This window comes from Apium graveolens, chromosome 7, assembly GCF_009905375.1.
Source record: "Apium graveolens cultivar Ventura chromosome 7, ASM990537v1, whole genome shotgun sequence".
In the NCBI taxonomy this organism is placed as follows: Eukaryota; Viridiplantae; Streptophyta; class Magnoliopsida; order Apiales; family Apiaceae; genus Apium; species Apium graveolens.
In genome coordinates, this window is record NC_133653.1 from 95,380,499 (window position 1) to 95,386,511 (window position 6,013).

The 6,013-nt window shown below is 38.0% G+C and overlaps 1 non-coding gene across 1 annotated transcript; it reads right to left on the reverse strand.

The window, feature by feature from the left end:
* Positions 1 to 5,326: 5,326 nt before the first annotated feature.
* Positions 5,327 to 5,433, reverse strand: LOC141676337 (small nucleolar RNA R71). The gene has a single exon (XR_012556934.1). It is a non-coding gene; the product is annotated as a small nucleolar RNA R71 (small nucleolar RNA).
* Between the last annotated feature and the right edge of the window lie 580 nt (positions 5,434 to 6,013).

Below are 6,013 nucleotides of genomic sequence, written 5' to 3' on the forward strand. Positions count from 1 at the left end.
ATAAGGAGTCATGCCTTTAGCTTGATTGATCAAAGAAATATTTTGAGTGAAACAGGCACAATTAACAGCTTCAGCCCAAAAATATGTTGGTAACTTTGATTCTTCAAGCATTGTCCTGGCAGCCTCAATTAAAGATCTGTTCTTTCTTTCAACTACCCCATTTTGCTGAGGTGTTCTTGGAGCTGAGAACTCATGCATGATTCCATTTTCTTCACAGAACAGCCTTAATGTCAAATTCTTGAACTCAGTTCCATTGTCACTCCTGATGTTTCTTACCTTCAAGTCAGGATGATTATTGACTTGCCTGATGTGATTGATAATGATTTCACTTGCTTCAGCCTTTGATCCAAGAAAATAGACCCATGAGAACTTTGAGAAATCATCTACAATCACTAAGCAATATCTTTTTCTTGCTATTGACAATACATTGACTGGTCCAAACAAATCCATATGTAGCAGCTGTAATGGTTCATCAATTGTTGTTTCAAGCTTCTTCTGAAATGATGCTTTCCTTTGTTTGCCTTTCTGACAAGCATCACACAGACCATCCCTTGAGAATTCAACAAGAGGAATTCCTCTTACTAAGTCCTTTTTGACTAGATCATTCATTGTCTTGAAATTCAAATGGGATAGCTTCTTGTGCCATAGCCAACTCTCAACTGAACTTGCTTTGCTGAAGAGACAAGTAATAGATTCTGCATCTGTAGAGTTGAAGTCAGCTAAGTACACATTTCCTTTTCTAACTCCAGTTAGAACCACTTTGTTGTCTTTCTTACTAGTGACAACACAGGCTTCAGAATTGAAGGAAACTGTATTCCCTCTATCACATAGTTGACTGATGCTCAGTAAGTTGTGCTTGAGACCATCAACTAATGCAACTTCTTCAATGATGACATTCCTTGTTGAAATCAAGCCATATCCCATAGTAAACCCTTTGCTGTCATCTCCAAAGGTTATGCTGGGGCCAGCTCTCTCTTTAAACTCTGTGAGCAGGGAGAAATCTCCAGTCATGTGTCTTGAACAGCCACTGTCCAAGTACCATAGATTTCTTCTATTTTCCTGCACACCACAAAATCAATCAATTTGATTTTGGTACCCAAGTTTCCTTGGGTCCATTCTTGTTAGCCTTTCTCCTAGACTTCATTCCTCCTGCATCTTTAGACTTAGGTGAGTTTGAGTCAACCTTGGTCTTAGATGTGGTTGGTTGAGGTGTAGGGTTAGTCACAACATTATCCAGCACATTTATAGAATTATTAGGCATGGATTGTGCATACATGTTATTCCACATTGGCATATTGTATGGCAATTGAGGCATACTGAATGCAGCAAGATAAGGATTGTTAAAATATGGCATGTTTGCAAAATGTGCATAAGGATTTTGTTGAGACATAACAGGCATAGGATGTAGAGGTGATACAGACATGTTAGGCATGGAAGAGGGTACAGTTATGGGAGATTTCTTAATAGATTTACAATTAGCAGATAGATGATTAACACTACTACAATGCACACAGCTTTTTCTAGGAGCATACTTATCAGGTGTGTAATTGTTATGTTTGTTAACTCCTACCTTCCCATTTCTGTTGGATTTCCTTTTGGATTCCTTTTTATCCTCAACCATCTTGAGCCTATTGTTTAACTGTTCTAAGGTCATGTGCCCTACATTCACCTTTCTGACATCTTTGGATGTGCTTGCTTCTTCTTTGACAAAGTTCTTTGAAGTTGAACCAAACTTTTTGTTGAGTTTCTTTAGATTTTCTCTTTTAGAAACATCTGCCTGTTTTAATTGAGGAACCTTCAACGGATGTTCCTTTTCTTCCTTCAACGGATAACTTTCATCATCCGTTGATTCCACATCCGTTGACAGTCCATCAATTAATTCCAGTTTCTTTTTATTTTTATCCCAGGCAGTTTCACAGAATGATTCAATTCCTTGGACTTTGGCAATTTGAGCACTTACATCCCTAGATGTTTTTCAGGCTTTAATCACCTCTTGCTCTTTCTCTAATTGATTGGAAAGTATTTTTACTTTCTTAACAGATTCAGCTAGTTCATTCTCAACAGATATACAATGCAATTTGGTTTTCTCTAGGTCAATCAACTTATTTTCTAACACAGTATTTCTATTGCTTAAAAACAGATTGTTCTCTTTGATCCTACTATTTTCTTTAGCAAGAGATTTAAGAGACACACGCAAATGATACAATTCAGTAGACATGTCATTGAAAGCATCATTGCACTCTTCTTTAGTAAGCTGTGTTAAATCAGTAGTGATTACCTGATTGCTTGATGAACTAACTTCGTTTTCTTCAGAATCAGCCATGAGAGCAAGGTTGACATAATCCACATCTTCATCCTCTTCATCTCCATCAGCTGCCCAGTCCTTTTCTTGAGTAATGAAAGCCCTTTCCTTCTGTTTGAGCAGATCAAAGTATTTCTTTTTGTAATCTACTTGTTCAAATTTCTTCTTTTCAGAGGTTGGCTTTCTGCACTCACTTGCAAAGTGTCCACTTATACCACAATTAAAACACTTGAACTTGGATTTGTCCACCATGTTCTTATAGGGTTTAGTGGCTCTAGTGTTTTTCCTGAACTTCATCTTTGCAAATCTCCTGGACAGAAATGCAAGATGCTCATCAATACCATCAGAGTCATCTTGACTGGAGTTGTCTTCATTTTCAGCAACTTGCTCTTTACCCTTGTCTGATTCTGGATTTCTTACACCATCTTTGGAGCTTGATGTAGATCTCACAGTTTCTTTTCTGCATGCTTTCTCATTTTCAGCTACCAATGCAACTGAACCTCCTTTCTTTCTCCCCCTCTCCAATACCTCATCCTGTTCCAACTCTAGTTCATAAGTCTTCAAGATTCCATATAATCTTTCAAGAGTAAAGTCCTTATAATCCTGAGAGTTTCTTAAGGAAACAGTCATGGGTTTCCATTCCTTTGGTAAGGATCTCAAAAATTTAAGATTTGAATCCTTCACCTGGTACACTCTACCATACAGCTTCAGTCCATTCAACAGCTTTTGGAATCTATTGAATGTGTCATTTAAAGATTCATTCTCTTCAAAATGAAAGTACTCATACTGTTGAATGAGAAGCTGCATTTTGTTCTCTTTTACTTGTTCTGTACCTTCACACAGCAGCTGAACTGTGTCCCAAACCTCTTTGGCAGTTGAACAATTTATCACATTATCAAACATATCCTTATCAAGACCATTAAACAAAATGTTCATAGCCTTCTTATCCTTGTGGACTTCTTCTGTGTCTTCCATTGTCCATTCTGCTCTAGGTTTTGGAATGGATTGACCAACAGCAATTGTGGCCGTAGCAACTGTGGCTACTTTGTGGGGAATGTGAGGACCATTCTCAATGCAGTTTACATAACCTTCATCTTGGGAGAGTAGATGAAGGTGCATTTTCACCTTCCAGTGGTGATAACTGTCTTTGTCAAGAACTGGGATCTTTACTCCAATATCCTTCTTACTCATCTTTGTTAGATTCCAAGATCTTTAAACTCTTTGTGTGTCAAGAGCTTGCTCTGATACCAATTGTTATTCCTAGAGGACTAACAATGAGATTTACAGAAGGGGGGGGTTGAATGTAAATCTCAAAACTTTTTCAAGTTTTGAGAAGTTTATTAAAGCAGTGTGTTCTAGATGAACAAGTGTATGAATTGCTTTGAGCTAATGCAGACAGATATATATTCAAACACAAAATGTAAAGAACACAACAAACTTTAAAAACTTTTCTGGTGGATTTGTTGTTCCACCAGAGATGGTATATTAGAAAATCTGTGTTCAACAATGTTGATCACAGCTGCATCCTAGTACAAAACTAGATGAATTTTCTCTCAAGATATTTCTTAACAGCTCTGGAAAATCTCTCTCTAATTACTAGCTTCTTCTTGGTTTATATATTACCAAGTGTACAAGTGAAAAACAATATAAAATTACAATAGTAAAATAAGTTCTTCACTTGCTTCTTTTCCTGTTCAATCAAGTACTTTGTTGACTATTGCATCTTTGTACTAAAGAAGAACGGCTGCTTTTTCTGTTGATCCTGAAATACGGCTACCACATCTCAGTTTTCTCTGTCAACCCATGTGCCTCTGTTTGTAGGTACAACTACCACTTATCAACGGCTAATTAGCAGAACATCCGTTGAAGCTTTCATCCGTTGATGCTCTCATCCGTTGAAGGATGTTATCCGTTGAAGCTTTTAGAGACATCCGTTGAAGCTTAGCTTCTCATCCATTGAAGGTCTTTAAGTCATCCGTTGATACCACTTCATTTATACAAAATTACAAGGCATGAAATATTTACAATTGGCCTTCCTATCTGCATATCATCTAGTAGTCAACATGACTCATAGTTTCTCTCAACTTCTAAGAATTACATTTTAAATACAGAGACTGAAATATGCTACAATACTAGACTTATTTCTAAGTAAAGCTACACCATCAACGGATAGCCAAAGTGGTCTTATCCGTTGAGGCTACAGACACTAAATTTCTACTTAAGTGTTTTGTTAAACATATCATCAAACTAATGCACATATATTCCTAACAAAAATTAACCTAAACCAGTCCATGTGGGAACGAACTATAATTTATTCTATATTACTTACGATGGCGTATACTTGCGTGAATATTAGCGCGTGTTCTAGCCCTAACAAGTTTTTGGCGCCGCTGCCGGGGACTTCGGTGTTAATTTTTAGTTTATGTGTTTGTCATCATTGGTCGTTAAAGTTTAGTGACTCGGACATTGTTCCTTACTTATTTCTTTGTCGTGTTTCAAGTACTCTAGCGAGCGTGTATGCATACACGTTTTAGGTCTCGTAAGAGAACACTAGATCAAGATGAGGAAGAAGTTGTAGTCGAAGAGAAAGTTGAAGAAGCGATCTTAGTTAAGAAAGAAGAAGAACTTATTGCAATGGGATAACCAGAAGCAAATCCAAAGGCTTTGATGGACTACTATCAACCGAATATCAATCATATTCAGTCTAGCATTGTTCAACCAGCCATCTCGGCTAACACCTTTGAGATCAAGTCGAGCACGATACAGATGATACAGAACTCAGTTCAGTTTGGGGGTTCTCCGACAGAAGACCCCAACATGCACATCAGAGATTTCATCGAGATATGCGACACTTTCAAGTTCAATAGAGTTTCTGAAGATGCTATTAAGTTGAGGCTTTTCCCATTCTCTCTGCGGGATAAAGTGAAGTGATGGTTACATTCTCTACCATCGGGGTTTATCACCAAATGGGAGGATCTTGCTCAAAAGTTCTTAACCAAATTCTTTCCTATGGTGAAGACTGCTGCAATCAGAAACGCACTTATTCAATTTGCTCAGCAATCTGGAGAATCTTTATGTGAGGCTTGGGATCGTTACAAAGAGATGCTTAGAAAGTGTCCTCACCATGAGATGCCTGACTGGATGATCATTAAATGTTTCTATAATAGATTGGGTGCTACTATTAGACCCATGTTTGATGCAGCATCAGGAGGAGCCTTGTGGGCTAAAAGCTATGATGAAGCTTATGAATTGATTGAACTGATGGCTGCTAATGAATACTAGAATCTTACTCAGAGACTATCGAAAGGCAAGGTAGCAGGAATTCTAGAGTTAGATATAGCTACTGCTATAGCTGCTCAGCTTAAGGCTTTGACGATGAAGGTGGATTTTTTGGCTAATTATGGAGTTAAACAGATCACTAGTGTCTGTAAGCTTTGTGCTAGTGCCCATGAGACAGAGCAGTGTGCTATTTCTAGCGAATCAGCTCAATTTTTGAGCAACTTTCAGAGGTCGCAGCAGCCTGTGCTAGCCACCTATCATCCCAACAACCGCAATCATCCTAACTTTAGTTGGAGCAACGCTCAGAATGCGGTTCAGCAACCTTATCAGCAGTATCCAGCAAAATAGTACAACTTCCCCTGGTTTTCAGCAACCGCAATATGCACCAACGCAACAACTCCAGTTGCAATAATCTAATGAAAAATCTGTATT